Source organism: Rana temporaria, chromosome 3 (assembly GCF_905171775.1).
Source record: "Rana temporaria chromosome 3, aRanTem1.1, whole genome shotgun sequence".
Classification (NCBI taxonomy): domain Eukaryota; kingdom Metazoa; phylum Chordata; class Amphibia; order Anura; family Ranidae; genus Rana; species Rana temporaria.
The window spans coordinates 267,292,014-267,314,077 of NC_053491.1; the positions used below are offsets into that span (position 1 = coordinate 267,292,014).

Here is a 22,064-nt window from a genome sequence, read left to right on the forward strand (position 1 = left end):
GAGGCATCCCATGCTCTTTTGAGTAGGATTTCACCCCTCTTGTCCATGGGATCCTTAAGACATCCAAGGTCGTCAAAGGCCAGGTCGGTTCTTTTAGAGACCTTGGCCAGGGGTGCATCAAGCTTCGGGATTTTGTTCCAGGGCTGTGATGCATTATCCTCAAAAGGAAATCTCCTTTTTAAATTCCCCGCAAAAAAAGGCCTTTTTTCTGGCTGCTCCCACTCCTGCAAGATAGCTTCTATTAGCGACTTGTGGACGGGGAAGACCTTGGTCTTTTGAGCACCGCACCCTTGGTATAACTGGTCGTGCTTTGATAACTGGACCGGTTCCTCTCGGATCTCTAAGGTTTCGTAGATAGCATTAATCGAATCTCCTACGTCCTCTAGAGATAGCTTATATCTTGTCCCCCTGGAGGAATCTTCCTCTACCTCTGAGCCCGATGCCGAGTCTATCTGGGAAGAAGCTCGGGACCGTGTGGACCCACCAGCCTCCTCTTCCTCCTGCTCAAACACTCCGGGAGTGGCTGCCAATGATGGTGCACTAGAGGCTTTATAAATTGGGGATGGCATTTGCACCCTATCCATCATCCCCCTAAAGGAGCTGAAGGTGGATGCCAATTCGTCCCTGACAGATGTCAAAACTTTATGACACTCAGCAGTGGAGTCGTCTTTAACTAAGCTGGCGATGCACTCAGCACATAGAGGCTTTTTCCAGCTAGCCTATAGTCCCTGACGTGCTCCTTCCCTTCTGGCAGGAAACTGAGGAGACCTGGAGGACTGCCCTTTAAAGAAAAGGGTGTACGTGTTTCCTGTCCCGGAGGGAGGAGCCCAAGGTCTCAAGAGGCTGTCCTGGAAGACGACTAGAGAAAATAAGTATTTGGTCTCTACAAACGAGCAAGATTTCTGGCTCTTCCAGACCTGTATCATCTTTAAGAGGCTCCTCTGTCCTCCACTCATTACCTGTATTGATGGCACCTGTTTGAACTTCGTATAAGAAGTATAAAAAGACACCAGTCCACAACCTCAAACAGTCACACTATGAACTCCACTATGGTGAAGACCAAAGAGCTGTCGAAGGACACCAGAAACAAAATTGTAGACCTGCACAAGGCTGGGAAGACTGAATCTGCAATAAGCAAGCAGCTTGGTGTGAAGAAATCAACTGTGGGAGCAATAATTAGAAAATAGAAGACATACAAGACCACTGATAATCTCCCTCGATCAGGGGCTCCACGCAAGATCTCACCCCATGGAGTCAAAATGATCACAAGAACGGTGAGAAAAAAATCCCTGAACCACACGGGGGGGACCTAGTGAATGACCTGCAGAGAGCTGGGACCAACGCAACAAAGGCTACCATCAGTAACACTACGCCGCCAGGGACTCGGATCCTGCAGTGCCAAACGTGTCCCCCTGCTTAAGCCAGTACATGTCCGGGCCAGTCTGAGATTTGCTAGAGAGCATTTGGATGTAGAACTGTTTGGTAGAAACACAACTTGTCGTGTTTTGAGGAGAGAGAATGCAGAGTTGCGACCAAAGAACACCATACCTACTGTGAAGCATGGGGGTGGCAGCATCAGGCTTTGGGGCAGTTTCTCTGCAAAGGGAACAGGACAACTGATCTGTGTACATGAAAGAATGAATGGGGCCATGTATCATGAGATTTTGAGTGCAAACCTCCCATCATCAAGGGCATTGAAGATGAAACGTGGCTGGGTCTTTCAGCATGACAATGATCCCAAACACACCGCACGGGCAACGAAGGAGTGGCTTCGTAAGAAGCATTTCAAGGTCCTGGAGTGGCCTAGTCTCCAGATCTCAACCCCCAAAAAAAAACCTTTGGAGGGAGTTTAAAGTCCGTGTTGCCCAGCCATAGCCCCAAAACATCACTGCTCTAGAGGAGATCTGCATGGAGGAATGGGTAAACATACCAGCAACAGTGTGTGACAACCTTGTGAAGACTTACAGAAAATGTTTGACCTCTGTCATTGCCAAAAGAAAATCTAACAAAGTATTGAGATGAACTTTTGATATTGACCAAATACCGTATTTATCGGCGTATACCGCGCACTTTTTTGCCCTGAAAATCAGAGCAAAATCGTGGGTGCGTGATATACGCGGATACCCGCCCCGAGTTTAAACACTGCGCCGGCATATACCGAGCGCAGTACACTCGGGTATAGTCGGGCAGGCTCGGCTCCTCTCGCTGTCACGTCGTGGACGCAAAGGACGTGACCGCGAGAGGAGCCGAGCCTGCCTGACTATACCCGAGTGTACTGCGCTCGGTATATGCCGGCGCAAGGGCTCAAAATCGGCGCGGGGAGGACACCGCAGAAGGATGCCAGACCGACGAGGAGGACACCACCGAAGCCACAGACGGACGCCGGACCCGACGAGGCCGCCGTGCAAGACACCAAAACTAAGAACTAAAATGTTTTTTTCTTTTACAGGAATGCAGGTCCACTTTAGGGGTGCGCGCTATGCGCCGGAGCGCGCAATACCCCGATAAATACAGTACTTATTTTCCACCATAATTTGCAAATAAATTCTTCCCAAATCAGACAATGTGATTGTCTGGATTTGTTACCACATTTTGTCTCTCATAGTTGAGGTATACCTATGATGACAATTACAGGCCTCTCATCTTTTTAAGTGGGAGAACTTGCACAATTGGAGGCTGCCCCACTGTATAGCACTCATTTTGTATCAGAAAGATTGATTATGGGACTCATTTATGCTTTCAACATGAGCTACCCTGAAAACCTAAAATATACCTTTGAGGTTTTTCAGAAGATCTTTTTAGAGCTAGATGTGGAGGATTCCATCTTTAAAAAGTTCACACTTTAAAGTGCAAATAACTTTCCTAAAAGGCTTAAAAAAAAGTTAATAGGTTTTCTGTTCTACGTTCTTTACAGTTCCATCTCTTTATTACAATTGTTCTTTACATTTAACATGCCTTGACACTTAAAATGGCAGCTCGATACTACCTTCCTTTGCTAGTGGCAGTGGGTATATGGGGAAAACAAGGCTGTGAGTGAACTCCACGCTCCGAGCTTAAGGTTTGTGTGAATGAAAATGAAAGTATCCGTTTATAGTCTTTTCTCTGACCTGTGTTTTAGATTTCCCACATGGCTCTGTCTAATTAAATATTGAGCAGTGACTGCAACATTTGGAGGAAGGGGGGCTTGGCATGGGATATAACATTGGAGGTTCCCAAGCAAAGGGCACACAGAGGCAAGTCAGATTAACATTCCTAACTCCAACCCGTACATACAATATTTCTCTGGAGGTCTTCTTCAATTACTACATGTTGATCAGAGACCTCCGGTTACCCTGTCTGAAGAATCAAAGAAACTTGGTGAGGTTGTTTACTAAAGGAGCTGAACATGTTCATTTTGCATAACTGATTGTTACTTTGTAAATGAGGTAAAACAGTGAAAAAAATTGCTTAGTAAAGGATACCCAATCATGTGCATGGGAAAAAAATTAATCTAACTGAATTTTCACTTAAAGAATAAGTATGAACTTTCTTTATTTTAAGATTTATATTTACCTAGGTGGATGTTGCTCTTTGGGGGGGGGGGGGGGAGAAAGAACTACAACAGCATGACCATGTGGTCGGTAGTATTACTATACCCATGTGATATGGGACAGGGAAGCTAAGCCAGGGATCCAAGTTGTAATCAGGATCCACCCATACCGCCACAGTGCTTTAACGTACATGAAAAGCTCAAAAAGCATAGCTCACTGGTCTTCCAAATCAAAATCCAGGAAGAGGGGAAAAACAATGAAAAAGGGGAGAAATTAAGAAAGAGAAAGAGTAGGGTAAAGAGATGGACTCCTGACATTCCCAGCATGACCAAGTACTGGCACCTCATAAGGCTTCAGATACTTGATCCAAGGCTCCCAAACTGTCAAAGATGGTCCACTTTTCAAGCAGTATTGCCGAGAGGCGTTCATTAATCATGGTTTACGACAACTTGGTACTAACACTGGAACATAATTCCACCAACTGACACCAGAGACACCACTTTTCTTTATCTGTGCCTGTGATCAAATAAGAAAATACCAATGCATACACTGCTTGGTTAGCCATTTACAGTTATAATACATAGAAATTAGATGCAGATGCACTGAATATCTAAGTACAGATAAAAACGACAGACATAAAATCCCCCCCAAAAAAAACATACAATAGTTCTGCCACATTAATTAGTTGAAGAAACAACAGAAGTAACAAGGAATAAGTAGCATAAAAAGTCCCATGATTATAAGATGCACCGGGGATGATTTACCAAAGTGCACTTGCACTCTACAGGTGCAGTTGCCCCAGAGCTTAGTAAATGAGGTAAAGCTTTATGTTGTAAAAAAACACCCAAGCACATGCAAAGAAAAAAGCATTTTTGCTTGCACATGATTGGATGATGGAAGTCAGCAGAGCTTCTGCTCATTTATTAACCTTTTGAGCAACTACTCTTGCCGAGTGCAACTGCACTTTGCAAATTGCACAGTCTATGTCATTTACTCCCTCAGATTTGGAGGACTAAGGAGTTACTTTACAGGACTTACTGATCCTTTCTAGCCCAAGGATACACTCACCCACTAGCCAATGAAAACATTTTCAGACAGATCAAGACTTAGTATATAAAATTTCTAGACTGACAGAGGTGGAATTACTGAAGACATACAATATTCACCTAGACCCCAGGCACCCTGCATTCACTTCAAATACCCAGCAAACGGCAAAGGAAATGGCGTGTAGGGCAGAAAGTTAAAGCAGACCTTACCTCAAACTTTTCCCCATTGCCTCCTAACCTTCCCCCATGCTTGGTTTACTGTTGGAATTTTTTGGGGGATAGAAAGCTCTTCTTTCAGCAGGTGTTTGATCACACGTTCTCATTCCTAGGCAAGGATGGCGATGTGCTAGGCCTGTCCTTCCTTGACAGGAGGGCTGAATCCCCCCCCCCCCCCCACAGCCTCAGACAACAGAACCAATCTAGCCAAGTCTTGGACCCCTTTCACACTGGAGCGGTTTGCAGGTGCTATCGCGCTAAAAATAGCGCCTGCAAACTGACCCTAAACAGTGTGTCTCCAGTGTGAAAGCCCAGAGGGCTTTCACACTGAAGCGGTGCGCTAGCAGAATGGTAAAAAAGTCCTGCTAGCCACATCTTTGGAGCGGTGAAGGAGCGGTGTGTATAGCGCTCCCGTCCATTGAAATCAATGGTACAATGTGTCTCTGCAGAGGTGCTTTGCAGTGGCTTCTTTACCCTCTCAGCTGCTAGCGGGGGTAAAACCACCCCGGTAGTGGCCTAAAAGCGCCCCAAATCTGGCGGTAAAGCGCAGCTAAAAATAGCGGAGCTTTACCGCCAACGCTGCTACTGCCCCAGTGTGAAAGGGGCCTTATACATAGGCAGTGGGGAGCCAGCTGTGAGTCATCAAGTAGTGACAGCTGGCTCCTTAATCAAAGATGGAACCTAAAAAGCAAAGACTGGAACCTAACAAACTGCAAAAACTTAAACTATGAAGCCAGTGAAAGACCTCATGAACTATTAAATATGTGTTTCTTAAAAGTCACAAACTATAGTACTAGCAGATACTTTCAGTTTTGTAAAAAGTAATGAAGTTCATTTTTAAAGTGATTGTAACCCTAAAAATAAAAAAAGAATACCGTTTCTTTAAAGTGCTTGTGCTGTGTAACCTGTCCCTTGGAATCCGCATGGAAGAAAACCATCGGGCCGTCAGGACAAAACTTAAGACTCATCTCTTCTGACGGATAAGGACGACACTGGATGGAAAGCGCCTTGAGGCAATTCAGTTCGCATTTGTAGTTATTCACTCACTCTTGGACCATCTAAACACTCATATGATGCTGTCTGGTGCTGCCCTCCCCTCTGTAAACTGACCGCATTCATCATGGCTGCTGATCCACGATACTGTGGTCAGTTTACGTGCCTCCATCTTGCCGCTGTCTCCACTCGTGCCCTCTCCCCCCTCCGTCCTGAAAGCTAGTCTGTTAATCTGCCCCCTGCCCCTCCTGCTGCTAAAATAACTTTGCTTTACTAAAATCCCCAGAGTTAGATTATGTTATGTGGCCCAGAGTATGTTCTTTATTAAAAAGATGCCGCTTTATACCTCATTTCAGTGTGCCCTCGGCTTTCCTACTCTCCTCCAGGCTGACACCAGCAGGGGATTCCCAGCCCCTCTCATAATTTTCAAATCGGGGGAGGAGAGCGGCAGGCAGTCACGTGAGCACCGAGAGGCGCTCTGAAATCAGGGATAAAGCTACATACTTTTTTATATAAAGAACATACACTGGGGCACATAACGTAATCTAACACCGGGGATTCTAGTAAGCAAACAAAGTGGCTTTACAACCACTTTAAGTCTCCCACTTTTCCCACCTTTAGGAAGAATTCTCATTACAGTACTTATTCAAAGCACAGCAGGAAGAGGCGGTCTCTCCAAAGTCCGGGGTTGTCCCCTCAAAAAATTGCCACCAAAACATGTTAACCCATTGGAAGATTTCCCTTCATCTCCCTGTTACTGTGAAAACACAGAAATGTTGGATTTCCCATCACTTTCTGTACCAGAGGCAATAGTCATCTGGAAAAGTAAGTAAATCTCTCCAGCAGGGACACAGACAGTACAGTAAAACCTTGGTTTGAGAGTAACTTGGTTTGAGAGCGTTTTGCAAGAAGAGCTAAAATGTTTTAATACATTTTGCCTTGATATACAAGCAATGTCTTGATACAAGAGTAACGTCATGTCACAACTGAGTATAAAAAAGGAGGAGCCGATAAGTGTAGCAATATGGTAGCAATATGGTTACATGTAATGAAGGTACAACATTTAGCAACTTATTGCTACACTTAGGTGCCTCTCTTCTGTTTTCTACCCTGTAAAAAAATGCTTTGGTATACAAGTGCTTTGGATTACAAGCATGTTTCTGGAACAAATTATGCTCACAATCCAAGGTTTTACTGTACTAAGAACCCGACAGGAGGTTCTAACCCTTCACAAAATCTATCCAACAATAAAAACAGTGTTTTGGCTTCACACAGACTTAAAAACAGTAGAAATTTCCCATCGACTTTTTACTCATGTATTATTCACTGAGCACATTTCACAGTAAATACTTTGAGGACAAGATAGAGAATACCAAAATATTAGTGTGAAACTGCAGAAGTCTTGTACTTTCAGATGTACTGAGATACCAAATACCATATATCTACCCATCTCCACTTTATAGTCTGCTCCCGCTTTAAAATTTAGTCACATTTCACACTATACAACATAATCCATAGCTAGCTGGAATATATATAATATATATATATATATATATATATATATATATATATATATATATATATATATATATATACACACACACACACACACACACATATACAGAAACACTATATATATACACACACACACATATATATATATATATATATATATATATATATATATATATATATATATATATATATATATACATACACACACACACACACACACACACACACACACACACATATATATATATATATATATATATATATATATATACACATATACACACACGTATGTGTGTATATATGTATGTGTATGTATATACTGTTAGTAAAATGTTAAAAGGAAATATGTTTCATACCTTGGTTGTGAAAGTTTTCACCACAGATTGGTGTAAGAAATCATCAGCCTGTTAAAGAGGAACAGTGGGCCTCATCCTGCACAGTCAGGGTTGTTGCAATCGCATGCAGTGAACTACAAGACGCGATGGTCATAAATATGCTTTTTTGTGCAGCTTGCAAGGAGCTCATCCTGTTCCATAAAGATGCATGCTTGAAATCATTACAGGTCTCTGCAGACACAGTCAGCTCGCCTGCTGGAAAAACTTAAAGGGAACCTGCACATGATGCTCTGCACTCAAGTCCTGGTCAGCTCGTCCTCTTCATCTGTAAATTGCCCAACTGAGTTAAGCTTGGCTAATGTCAGCTTATGCTGCCTGGAGACGGCAGAAGCATCCAGGGAGGCAACTCCTACACTGCCTTGTGGCTCCTGAGCAAACAGCAAGCTCTTTATTCTGGCTGTACAATCTAGATCAGTGATTTATTTAAGTGGTGGGTTCCAAGGACATTTTTACGTTAAAGTCAGTCAAGACAAAGCCCATGATATATTAAAGCATATGTCAAGGTGAAGTATAAAAACATCTTTAGTACATTTGACTACATGCACATTTTCCCCAAGTTTTATCCCTTCAAACATGCGGCAAGTATAGAAAAAGACATGTGAAAGAGGAAGTAAACCCTGGTGGGTTTTTCTTCTTTTGTTCCCTGCAAAATTAAAGCATAATGGGCTAGTATGCATTGTATACTAGCCCATTATATGGCAATTGCCTGCAAACAAAGCCTGCACAGTCTCCGCAGGAGGCCGCATCCATCTTTGCCTCGCTTCCTTCCGGGGCCACGGACTTCGGCTGTGTGTCACGTCACTCAGTTGGGAAGAAACAGCACAGGGGGCCGTTTCTTCACAGCGCATGCGCCAACATCGGCGCACTACTACGTAAAGATCTCCTAAATGTTGCACATTTAGGGGAAATTTACAGTACGTATAGATAAGCCTTATTATAAGCTTACCTATAGGTACAAGTTCTAAAATGGTGTTTACTACCACTTTATTGTGCCATACATAAAGTATGCTCCTACCTTCCTCTTTGGCATGACAACACAGCTCTGAATTCCTTAGCATATGTTGCCAGCTGTGCCAACTTGATTTCTGATGGATTACAAGGAACACAGTCCCCTTCTCATCTCCATAACCCCTCCTTCTCATCCTCATACCCCTTCCCTATGTCCATAGTTTCTCCTTGTGCACAGACCAAGATCACAAGAAATGATCAGTTCACAAGATTTCTTGCAAATACTTTTGCATTTATTAAACAGATAAAACAAAACACTTTAAAGTGTAAGAGCCGGTTCACACACATCCAGCACGACTTTGGGGGCGACTCGGCAAGGCGATCTCAAGACGACTTGAGGCAACTTGCAAAACGACTTCTGTATTGAAGTCAATGCAAGTCGCCCCGAGTCGCCCCCAAAGTCGTACAGGAACCTTTTTCCAAGTCTGAGCAACTTGCGTCGCTCCTGTTAGAACGGTTCCTTTGAATAGAGCGGACCGCAACTTGTCAGGCGGCTCAGTCGCCTGACAGGTCGCCCCTGCGTGAATCGGCTCTTACTAAACCTAAAATGTTTTACCTTTGTTTGCATTAAAAGCAGAGGTCCACCTAAATAAAAATACAATTTTTAAAAGCCAGCAGCTACAAATACTGCAGCTGCTGACTTTTAAAATATGGACACTTACCTGTCCAGAGCACCCGCTTACATGTCGACACCCGAGGCCGAACAGTGCCTCGCATGCTGCTGCCGCCGCCATCTTTGATGAGGGAATCAGGAAATGAAGCCTTGCAGCTTCACTTCCTGTTAGCTACTGCGCATTCGCAAATCGCGCAATCAAAATCGTCCCTCCTGTCTTCTGGGACCCGTGTGTCTCCCAGAACACAGAAGTGGAGGACGGGAAGTGACATAGACCCTCACAGATGCTGCAGGGGTCTATGCCCGGAAGTGGGTGCAAATACTTACATGTATTATGCAGGTATTTGCACCCCCTCCCCCCGAAAGGTGCTAAATGTGGCACCGGAAGGGGGAGGGTACTGAAAAGCGGAGGCTCCATTTTTGTGTGGACCTCCACTTTAACCACTTCCATACCGGGCCTATTCTGGCACTCTTACATGTAAAAGTCATTTTTGCTAGAAAATCAGAACTCCCAAAATTATATATTTTTTTCTTGGTAGGCACCCTAGGGAATAAAATGGTCGTTGCAACTTTTTACCTCGCACGGTATTTGCGCAACAATTTTTCAATGCTTTTTTTGGAGAAAATAGCCATTTCATAAATGAACATAACAGTAAATTTAGCTAAATTTTTTTGTCTAATGTAAATGATACCCAACATGTCACTTTAAAATTGCACAAACCTCGGTACTTAAAAATCTCCATAGGCAATTTGTTTTTTACAGGTTAACAGTTTAGAGAGTTAGAGGAGGTCTAGTGCGAGAATTCTTGCTCGTGCTCTAAAGCAGGCAGCGATAACTCACATGCGTAGTTTGAACATCATTTACATATGTGGACGGAACTTGCGTGTGTATTCGCTTCTGAGTGCAAGCAACCAGGGACATTTTATTTTTTTAATTTTACTTTTTTTATTCTGACACTCAATTTTTTGGGAGAACTTATTCCTATTACGTAAACATCCATTGTAATAGGAATGAATTGTGACAGGTCCTCTTTATGGAAAGATGTGGGGTCAAAAAGACCCCACATCCCTCCACCAGGCTGAAAAGCATTAGATTATAATATTTTATATCTATACAACGATCCCATGCTTACCAGCCGCAATCGCGTTTTTTACAATCGCGGCTCTAACTTGACTTCATAACAAGGGGCATCTGGTCACCGGAAATCTCTAGAATCACTGGCTGGAAACAAGGATATCTGAATGATACCTGTAGCTGCAGACATCAGATATTCCCACTGAAAGTACACATTGGCTGTTTTGACACTGACTGAGTAAAAATTATGTTGCCACCTTTGAGGCGGCCATGTTGGTTACTACTAACAATGGCCACTCATATGTACCGTAGTGTAAATGCTGTTGGTGTTCTGTGAAAACAGCCAAATCATCAAAATCTGCAATTACTGCTGCTGGAGAGTCACCGGAAGTGACGTAATTGGAGATTAACAAGTTGGCTCTTTTGACAGGATACTGGCCAAGAGTCGAATAGTTAAGAAAAAAAAAGAAAAAATTAAATGCGGTGCTCATTAATACATCATTAAATGTATTTTTAAATACAAGCAATGTAAATATCTTAATTTGAAATGGTGACAGCCTCTTGCAGTTCCTCTACAGAGGAGCTCAGACTGGGAGAGGGAGGAGCAGTACAAGGAGCCAATCACCTGTTCTACAGTTCTCACCAATTACCTTGCATAATGCTGAGAGGAAAGAGCAGAGTGACAGCCGGATGAGCTCATCGGTCTGTTGCTTCTCCTTTCACTGTCCAGTCACAGGGTGGGGGAGGGACAAGACCTTTAAGTGTTATTGAGAATAGAAAATCTATTGCGCTACTGTGAGGGTTGAAAGTGAAAATCAAGAATGTGTCGAATATATAATGAAAAATCAAACAAATATATATCATTGTTACTGAAGCAGCTATATCTAAGGGTGCACAAAACCAATAACAAAAGTGGAAAAAAAGTGATAAGCGCTAAAGTATAGGTGCGTATACAACTGATGGCAAATTGCCAACACACTGTGACTAAGAGTATATAAATAAATATATATAAAGTGGGCTGGGGAGCCCAAAACGTGAGAGTGCTATCCCACTAGAAACTGGAAAAACTGGAAACCAATGGTTAAATCTATGAGTGGGTAATAATCAATGAATCGTTTCAAAAGATCAATGGATGGATCATCTTGACAGGATTGAACAGTCCAACATCTTATCTCCTATTGCCCTTACCTTCAATCAGTGGTGTATGCGCATAGGGCAAATCTTTTTTCCTCCTATTGGGTCAGCGCCGCCACTCCTGGATCTGTTCTACTGTTGTCCTGGCAGATTGAAGGTGCTGGGGTCCATATATCCGTAGTCCCAGGGATCGAATCACAGGATCGCCAAAGTGGGCAAAAATGTAAAAAATTCCACAATCGTGAAGTATGTAGGGACCAGTAAAAATGTATTTCAAACGGTGTGTCCAAACAGAGATAAAAAATGCAGATAAAATTGGATTTAAAAATAGCGCTACAGCGCATCAGCCTATGACAGCGTGGGACGCGGCGTTATCTCAGCCGACTTACCTTTTTTTTACATTTTTGCCCACTTTGGCGATCCTGTGATTCGATCCTGTTCAATCCTGTCAAGATGATCCATCCATTGATCTTTTGAAACGATTCATTGATTACCCACTCATAGACTTTATCATTTAACCATTGGTTTCCAGTTTTTCCAGTTTCTAGTGGGATAGCACTCTCACGTTTTGGGCTCCCCAGCCCACTTTATATATATATTTATTTATATACTCTTAGTCACAGTGTGTTGGCAATTTGCCATCAGTTGTATACGCACCTATACTTTAGCGCTTATCACTTTTTTTTCACTTTAAGTGTTATTGAACTGCAGCAGAAAAAAAAAGGTTTCCTCCCCTGCCACACTGGGTTATGCAGAGCTGTGTACATCTCAGGACTGAGTGGACAGACATAGAAATCATTTGGCGGGGTAAAAAAGCAGCTCCCTTATAAACGTGTTTTCTGTATATTTAGCAGTGTGCCCAGGTTGCAGTGTTAAGTGGGTATACTGCAGAACAGGGTTAAGATTCCAGAAACAAACATGCATAGTGTAATGTAATAAATGCGCAATTGGATCTCTAGTGCTCACTGTCTATGTGCAATGATTATACAAAACATACTAGCGTATGCATTCTAACTTGGCAAAAAAGTGTTCCTGGAATGGTTTTAAAATATTGCTATGCAACTATGCTCAGGGCTGGTTCACACCATGGATTGCATAGGAATACACTGCCATTTTGGTGTATTACAATTTTTCAGCTCATTCATTTGAATGAGCTGAAATTGCACTGGACCGCATTAAAAGTAGTATATGCCGTAATTCATAAAATGCTTAATGCGACGGAATGCCTGGCACTTAGCTTGGGTGTGGAAAAAGAAGAAAGGTAATAGCACTCTCTGCAGGGACAACCCAATCCATACACCAGATCCACTCACAGGTGCCGAGGCTCCATGTGTCCCAACACACTCCAATGCAACTGTAATAAGAGTCGGCAAAGCTGCAATCCTTGAAGTGTCGTTTATTGGTACATCAGAGTGATAATCTGATGCACTAATAAACACTTCAAGGATTACAGTTTTGCCGGCTCTTACTACCCAGCTTGGGTGCTTCCGTGAAAATGTGCCTTGTGTTCTCCACACCCTTCCAGCAGACCGAGAGCCAATTCCAGCCCTTTTACCCCAAGCATCATACACAGAGCTAAAACCAAAGGAATGGGTGTTTATTACATTAAAATAGGGCAGTCGCCACATAATAAAACCAAACATTACCCAAAACATCACATGATCGTTAGATAACAAGGTAGAGTTGACAGAAGGCCAATCCCATCATGTAGGACCCCCCCCCCCTCCCCCAAGAGTTAGTTAAATTGGCCAACAGACAGAAACAATAGGTGATTCAAAGACCTCAATTAACAATGGGAATTAACATCTAGACAATGCTTTGATTAACTTGTTTAGACCTAGTAAAAAGAGAGGGAGGCTGTCTTTTTACGGCCTTGAGTCCTCAGGCCTGGCGCATCACTAAGATGCTGGTGCGCGTGCCTGGTGGCCACGATGTCCGCCAGGTGCCTGCGAACGGCAGTGACAGAGCAGGGACGTGGAGCTGTGTGTGTAAACACAGAGCTCCATGTCCTGTCAGGGAGAGAGGAGACTGATGCAGTGTCCCTTGTACATAGGGACACAGATTGGTCACCTCCCCCAGTCAGTCCCCTACCCCCACAGCAAGAATTACTCCCAGATTACACATTTAACCCCTTGATCGGCCCCTAGTGTTAAAGCCTTCCCTGCCAGTCACATTTATACAGTAATCAGTGCATATTTATAACACTGTTCGCTGTATGTGTCAAAAGTGTCCGATGTGTCCGCCATATCATCGCAGTCCCAAAAAAATAAAAAAAACACGCAGATCGCCACCATTACTAGTAAAAACATAAAAAAATAAAAACAAAGGCAAAAAAAAATAAAAAATCAGAATCCTAGCCCCCATTTTGTAGCCGTTATAACTTTTGCGCAAACCAATCACTATACTCTTATTGCAATTTTGTCCCATAGCGAAATAGCAAAACATTTTGGGGAAATTTCTTTTTAAAAATCCATAACTTACCACCATTGAATGTTCGATTTTCAGTGAAACAAGCTTTGAAAGGCTATAGAAAATACAGTTATGCCCCTGACAAGTGAAGGCTCATCTCTGTTTAAATGATCAAGCAGCTTTGTTTATCCATATGGCAAGTGCGTCATAACCAGTTTGAGGAATTACTTTTTCAAGCAGCTTTTTTTTTTTTTTTTTTAGCCAAACAAAAACGCAGAAAAAAAAAAAATCTGAATCCTATCCCCCATTTTGTAGCCGCTATAACTTTTGCGCAAACCAATCACTATACTCTTATTGCGATTTTTTTCCCCCCCAAATTATGAAGAATACGTATCGGCCTAAACTGAAAAAAAAAATAGTTTTTAAAAAATTGGGATATTATAGCAAAAAGTAAAAAATATGGGGCCAGATTCACAAAGATACGACGGCGTATCTCTGTGATCCGCCCGTCCTAACTATGTGGCTGATTCATAGAATCAGTTACGCATAGCTATCCGCTAGGTGGCGAGGCCATTGCGGTCGGCGTAGAATATGCAAATGACTAGTTACGGCGATCCACGAAGATCCGCACGTTCGTCGCAATCCCGTACGTCGTCGCTAGTCGTTATTACCCGTCGCAAAGTTACACCTGCTTTAACATGGCTTATCTTTAGATCAGCCATGTTAAAGTATGGCCGTCGTTCCCGCGTCGAATTTCGGATTTTTTTTTTGCGCAAGACGTCCGGGAATACGAAACGCCATAACGCACGTCGCATTTAAAAAAAAACTTCGGGGCGCCGTAATTTTGCGCAATGCACGTCGGGAAATTTGAACACGGAGCATGCGCAGAACGTTTGGCGCGGGAACGCGCCTAATTTAAATGGTGCCCGCCCCATTTGAATTAGGCGGGCTTGCGCCGAGCGCATGTACGTTACACCACCGCAAGTTTACAGGTAAGCTTTGTGAATCAGGCACTTACGCTGTAAACCTGCGGTGGTGTAACATAAATGGGATACGTTACGCTGCCGCGGAGTAACGTAAATCTCTGTGAATCTGGCCCTTGGTGTTTTTTTCAAAATTTCCGCTCTTTGTTTATAGCGCAAAAAATAAAAACCACAGAGGTGATCAAATACTACCAAAAGAAAGCTCTATTTGTGGGGGGGGGGAGAAAAGGACGTCAATTGTTAGGGAGCCACGTCGTACGACCGCGCAATTTTAATTTAACGTGTGACAGTGCCAAAATCTGAAATTCCGCCTGGGAAGGAAGGGGGTATATGTGCCCAGTAAGCAAGTGGTTAATCAGGGATCCCAGATTGTCTGGCAACAGTCTACAACAGTCTGAGACAAAACTTATAGAATGTTCAAGCAGTCTGAAAAAGTAGAATTTTTTTTTTTTTTTTTTTAAGATCTGAGTGATATAGTGGATACATATTTCTGTCCCAAGAGAAGGAGCGGCTCCAACCCAGTCTGCAGGAGGAGCACCAAATTTCCTCCAACCATTAACCTGTACAAGATTAATATTTCACATTTCCATCCACTCCAGAAGGGAAGCTTTACTGTCCCTATTCAGAAAATTATTCCAAGCCTTGCTCTCACATTGTTGTCCATCATTGGAGAATGATCTGCTCTCTCCATAGGCCATAATCATTGGGTAAGCGGCTTGCCCCTAGTCCTCTTCAAAAGCCCCTGTCCTGTTTGAGTCATACTCCTTAACCAGATTGTATGGTACTACTGCACCCTTTGATCCGGCATTGCTTTAGGGACCTGCATTTGGGGTGTCATTAAAGCGGAGGACTGGCGGTAAAAATTTTTTAAACGTCAGCAGCTACAAAAACACTGTAGCTACTGACTTAATAAGCACACTTACCTGCCAGCTTTTTGTGAATGGGAAACCTGCTTTCCCTGTATTAAACACAGAGAAAATACAAATAATTATGCACAAGGGTATTTAGATACATTCTGCTTGATGCCTGCTAAACCTCACATCATACCCAGATATTAGAAAATGCAAATGGAACTTTTATCTCCATGGTGCAAGCCGCCTGTAGTTCCAAGATAGTACATGACTTCGGTATAGGGATGAATACACTTTCCATAATGGTAAACCATCACACAATACTATCACAAATAACCAGAGCTCTTTACATGACTTATGAAATTGGAAAATAAATTTGTTTCCTCATTTTAACTGCTTCGAAGTACATAATATTAAATTCATATGGGACAGAAGAGAAATTTTATATAACAATTTGAGACAATAAAAACCAGGGTCATACTAGAAGTCCTAATGTGGAAACCATATATAAATCACTGTACAGATTCCACATGGGCAAGGCACTAAATATTACTGTACATGCATCACAGACCTTGTGCAATATAGCACTTGTTTGCATCAGTACTGTGGCGTTCCACATGTGTCAAACAGCTTCTGTAGCCATTATTGGCAAAAAAAATTCATGGCATAAGGGAGAAAGATGCATGCATTGCCGAATCAGAGTTTGGTGCCCAAGAGTCTGGGTGCTGGGGAGCAGATGTGAAACCGTAGCCATAGCTGAACTTGGCTACTAGCTGCTACTGCCTGAGACTCGGGGAGACCAGCCTGGGGGCCCATCATTGGCGAGTGAGCCTTCTGTACATGGAATATCCCCCACCCTTCCATCCCTCCCCACCCAACTCACCCTCATCCTGACTTCTGCACTATGTACTCTGTTTTATGTTACTTGGGCCCCTTTCACACGGGGAAGACGCCATTGATAACAGCAGGGGATCTGTCCCCTGATCTCCTACTGATCAGAGCAGGCAAATGGCAGGTCCATGTCCACTCATTTAATGCATTGTGGATCCCGCTCTGGCGTCTGTTTACACCCAACTGCCCTCCAATCTGATCTGTATGGAAGAGCCCTGGGGCCATCATAAAAAAAAAAATACTAAATTCTGAGTTTCAAAGTCAGAATTCTGAGATTAAAAAGACAGAATTCTGTGTTTCAAAGTCAGAATTCTGAGATTAAATGTCAGAATTCTGAGATTAAATGTCAGAATTCTGAGATTAAATGTCAGAATTCTGAGATTAAATGTCAGAATTCTGAGATTAAATGTCAGAATTCTGAGATTAAATGTCAGAATTCTGAGATTAAATGTCAGAATTCTGAGATTAAATGTCAGAATTCTGAGATTAAATGTCAGAATTCTGAGATTAAATGTCAGAATTCTGAGATTAAAAATACTAAATTCTGAGTTTCAAAGTCAGAATTCAGAGATTAAATGTCAGAATTCTGTGTTTCAAAGTCAGAATTCTGAGATTAAAAAGACAGAATTCTGAGTTTCAAAGTCAGAATTCTGAGATTAAATGTCAGAATTCTGAGATTAAATGTCAGAATTCTGAGTTTCAAAGTCAGAATTCTGAGATTAAATGTCAGAATTCTGAGATTCTAAATATAGTAGTCTCTATTAGGAGGATTTTAGGAGCAATTAGCAATAATGTAGTAACACCCATAGACCATCATTCTGCAGACATACAAGTCTGGTGCTCTAGATATAGATCTGTAAATCTATCTTAGTTACAGCATACAGTATGGAGAAGCAGGCAATGCTGGGCTCTCTGGTTCCTCTACAGTCCCACAGTTTACTGTCATTTGCTCTAACATAAAGAGGGATGCTGAAAACGAGTGTATTGTGTGTGTGAGTGGGGGGCGGGGATGACACAGCTTCCATAGATAACAGAACACAATGCACCCCAACTTTTAGGAAACATTGCACTGTTGCCCCAACAAGAGGGAATTGTGAGCACAATGTGTGTCTTTGTTCAGAACGGATTGATTATAGCAATTACATGTCTGGACTAATTCTTACAGAGAATGAACCTCATATTACACATAAAAATCAATACAGGTATATAGCTTGAGAAGTAGCTCAATGCATAGGGTGACAGACTTGGGTTTCATATTTTGTGGGTTCGAATCCAGGAGACAGCACAATTTGTTTTTAAGTTATATGTATATATACATATTATTTTATTCATTGCTCTTAGATTAAAATAGAGATGTCCCAATACCAATATTAGTAAATCAATATATTGAAAATGTATATGTCTTCAAAAAATTAAGCTCTGAAACTCAAATTCTGAGATTCAAAGTCAGAATTCTGAGATTCAAAGTCAGAATTCTGAGATTCAAAGTCAGAATTCTGAGATTCAAAGTCAGAATTCTGAGATTCAAAGTCAGAATTCTGAGATTCAAAGTCAGAATTCTGAGATTCAAAGTCAGAATTCTGAGATTCAAAGTCAGAATTCTGAGATTCAAAGTCAGAATTCTGAGATTCAAAGTCAGAATTCTGAGATTCAAAGTCAGAATTCAGAGTTTCAAAGTCAGAATTCTGAGATTTAATATGAGAATTCTGAGTTTCTAAATATAGTAGTCTCTATTAGGAGGATTTTAGGAGCAATTAGCAATAATGTAGTAACACCCATAGACCATCATTCTGCAGACATACAAGTCTTTTGCTCTGTATATAGATCTGTAAATCTATTTAAGTTACAGCATACAGTATGGGGAAGCAAGCAGTGCTGGGCTCTCTGGTTCCTCCATTTGCTGTCATCTGCTCTAACATAAAGAGGGATGCTGAAAACGAGTGTATTCTGTGTGTGAGGGGGGGGGGGGGGGTGACACAGCTTCCATAGATAACAGAACACAATGCACCCCAACTTTAAGGAAACATTGCACTGTTGCCCCAACATTAGGGAATTGTGAATGGCTAGAAGGCAGAAGGACAATGTGTGTCTATGGTCAGAACGGCTTGATCATAGCAATCACATGTCTGGACTAATTCTTACAGAGAATGAACCCCATATTAAACCTAAAAAAACAGTAGAGTTGTATGATTTGGGTTATAGCTCAATGGTTAGAGTAATAGACTTCTGTGTTTTTAAGTTTTGGGTTCGAATCCAGCTCAGAGCTTAATTTTTTGAAGACATATACATTTTCAATATATTGATTTACTAATATTGGTATTGGGACATCTCTATTTTAATCTAAGAGCAATGTATAAAATAATATGTATATATACATATAACTTAAAAACAAATTGTGCTGTCTCCTGGATTCGAACCCACAAAATATGAAACCCAAGTCTGTCACCCTATGCATTGAGCTACTTCTCAAGCTATATACCTGTATTGATTTTTATGTGTAATATGAGGTTCATTCTCTGTAAGAATTAGTCCAGACATGTAATTGCTATAATCAATCCGTTCTGAACAAAGACACACATTGTGCTCACAATTCCCTCTTGTTGGGGCAACAGTGCAATGTTTCCTAAAAGTTGGGGTGCATTGTGTTCTGTTATCTATGGAAGCTGTGTCATCCCCGCCCCCCACTCACACACACAATACACTCGTTTTCAGCATCCCTCTTTATGTTAGAGCAAATGACAGTAAACTGTGGGACTGTAGAGGAACCAGAGAGCCCAGCATTGCCTGCTTCTCCATACTGTATACTGTAACTAAGATAGATTTACAGATCTATATCTAGAGCACCAGACTTGTATGTCTGCAGAATGATGGTCTATGGGTGTTACTACATTATTGCTAATTGCTCCTAAAATCCTCCTAATAGAGACTACTATATTTAGAATCTCAGAATTCTGACATTTAATCTCAGAATTCTGACTTTGAAACACAGAATTTAGTATTTTTTTTTTATGATGGCCCCAGGGCTCTTCCATAGATCTGCCTAGATTGAGGAAGACAGATCCCCTTCCATTATTTTTTAGCAGAATAGATCAGATGGAGGTAGGCAGATGTAAACTTACACAATTTTACACATGCTGCTCCATAGCATGGAATGGACTGTACGATTAGGTCTGCCTAAAGACTCCTGCACTTTAATCAGGACAGTGTAACCTACAACATGTATAAAGTGTTTACTGTCCCAACAGTTGGGTCCCATGTACACAGGGTGTCCCCCCCCCCCCCCCCACCACGAACACCTTTGCTCCTGCCAGGAAAATAAAAATAAAAAACATAAGCAGCCTGCCACATGCTCCATGCATTTAAGCATAGCAAGCGTTTGAGCGTTAATTTATTCTAATGGCCGTGAAATCAATGAACGCTCAAACGCTAAATGTACCAAACGTTTAGGTGCCTTTGCATGTGTTGAAGGTGAATGCAGTATATATTTTTTCTGCCCAAAAGCTTCTCACCTGAACTGGCTGGTAATGCATTAGAAGTTGAGCTTTTAGAGTCAAAAAATTAAATAATGCATTAGTAAAGGCGTATTAAGATGCATTTGACATACAAAAAAAACCCGTAAAAAAAACACAGAAAAAGTGTGAAATCCATTTTATTAAATATTTGTATTCACTCTCCCCAAGTAACCACCTAAAACGCCAACTACCAGCTTCTGGAGCCTGAAGGCCACATGTGACCCATGTGCCACAGTTTGTGGACCAGGACTATTCAAAAAGACAATAATTTCAGTCCATATTACCTTGAATGGCCTACAGGGTAAGGGTTGATTCAGAGTTATTACTTTCCTGCAGTAAAACAGATTTATATTTTACTGCATTAAAATGCAGTTTCAAATAAAAAGCCCATTTGTGGCTAGTTCACATGTATACACTGACATCAGCATGTGGAAATCGCACTTTTAGTATTTTCAGTTTATCTGTACTATAACATTTTGAATACATTTTTAATGCACAAAAAACCTTTATGACCTGAAAGCCCTTTGTTTTGTGCATGGAACTAGGTTTGGGACTTTGAATGAGGCATGTGAATAACACATGCCTCCATGCCTGAAAATTGAAAAAGAGAAAGGCTTTGTTTTGTGCATTTCATAAAAAAAAAAAAAAAAAAAATGCGCAAAAGTGCACAGAGGTAAAATACACCATTTAGTACATAGAGCTAATCAGAAAGAAGAATACAAGCAGAACCAAAAGTAACATATGAATAAAAAGCACATTAAAAGAAAGTCCAGAGATTTCCCCCTGCACTACTCAGCCTAATGGATTGTATCATTCAACCTACTTCCTCCGAGCCCAGCTCATCCTGAACCTGCCCCAGTCTGATTGGACATTGAAAGGAGAAGCAGCACAGCTCATCTCTCCAGGTTGTTGCTTTACTAAAGGCAAATAGACTGCACTTTTCAAAGTACAGTTGCACCGACGTGCAGTTGCTTCAGAGCTTTGAAAAGGAGGTAAAGCTAAACTTTACAAAAAATACCCAATCATATGCAAGGAAAATAAAAAACAATGCACTTTTGCTAGCACATGATTGGATGATGGAAGTCAGAGCTTTTGCTCATATACCAAGCTCTGTAGCAACTGCTCTTGCAGAGTGCAATTTCACAAAGTGCACAATCTATTTACCTTTAGTAAAAGATCAACCCCTGTGACTCTGCATGCTCTTTTTATTAGAAGGCTTCTTGTCAACACATTAACGGATTGGGTCCTTGCGTTGCTTTTCCCTCTCACCCCAGCCCTGCTGTGTAATGATTGCAAGAGGCTGATACTAGAGTAAATTCAGATACCGCTGCCTTTAAAAATAAATACATTCAGCCCTGGTTCACATTGATTCTACTTTGAAATTGTGCTACTTCACTTGAAGTAGCACGATTTCAAAGTAGCAAGGTCAGCGCGATTTCAGCTGCTACTTGGACATCTGTGTGGCTTCATGCACAGATTTCTATTGAAGTCGCACCTGAAAAATCTGCAAAAGCAGTGCAGGAACTACTTTTGCAAATTAGTGCGGCACTGCAAAATTGGTGTCGCACCAATTGTAACAGTGCCATTGCCTCCAATAGGCTGCGGGTTGTCATGCAATGTGATTTCTCAAATTGCATGACAAATTGCTCCAATGTGAACCTAGGCTTAAACAATGCAATGGCTGAAAAAACTGCACTGCTCGCAATTAAAAACAAGTCTGCATTATTTGTCTTTAGACATGGTTCACATTGATGATACTTTGAAATTGCGCTACGTCACTTGAAGTGGCGCAATTTCAAAGTAGCAAGCTCAGCGCGATTTCAGCTGCTACTTGGATAGACATCTGTATGGCTTCATGCACAGATGTTTATTGAAATCGCACCTGAAATCAGA

General features: G+C 41.7%; 1 protein-coding gene across 6 annotated transcripts in view; it reads right to left on the minus strand.

The window, feature by feature from the left end:
* Positions 1–22,064, minus strand: part of ACSL6 (acyl-CoA synthetase long chain family member 6) — a 324,620-nt gene that overhangs the window by 143,223 nt on the left and 159,333 nt on the right. Inside the window, exon 1 of one of the 6 annotated variants that reach the window (XM_040344652.1) lies at positions 7,657–7,962. The exons of the other annotated variants lie outside the window; for them this stretch is intronic. The gene's annotated coding sequence lies outside the window, so the exon portion shown is untranslated. Of the gene's footprint in view, positions 1–7,656; positions 7,963–22,064 lie in introns of those variants that run through there. 6 annotated transcript variants of the gene reach the window in all.